We start from the raw sequence: 296 nt of genomic DNA on the forward strand, positions 1-296 counted from the left end.
TGGCGTTTAAACGCCAGGATGTTGCTTGTTTCTGGCATTCAACGCCAGATCCATGCTCTGTTTTGGCGTTGAACGCCAGCCAGATGCTCCTTACTGGCGTTGAATGCCAGTAGGTCCTTCCTCCAGGGTGTGATTTTTTTCTGCTATTTTTGATTTTGTTTTTAATTTTAATATTTTTTTGTGACTACACATGATCATGAACCTAATAAAACATGAAAGAACAATGAAAATAAAATAAAATTAGATAAATAAAAATTGGGTTGCCTCCCAATAAGCGCTTCTTTAATGTCAATAGC

This window comes from Arachis duranensis, chromosome 4 (genome assembly GCF_000817695.3).
Source record: "Arachis duranensis cultivar V14167 chromosome 4, aradu.V14167.gnm2.J7QH, whole genome shotgun sequence".
NCBI classification, from domain to species: Eukaryota; Viridiplantae; Streptophyta; class Magnoliopsida; order Fabales; family Fabaceae; genus Arachis; species Arachis duranensis.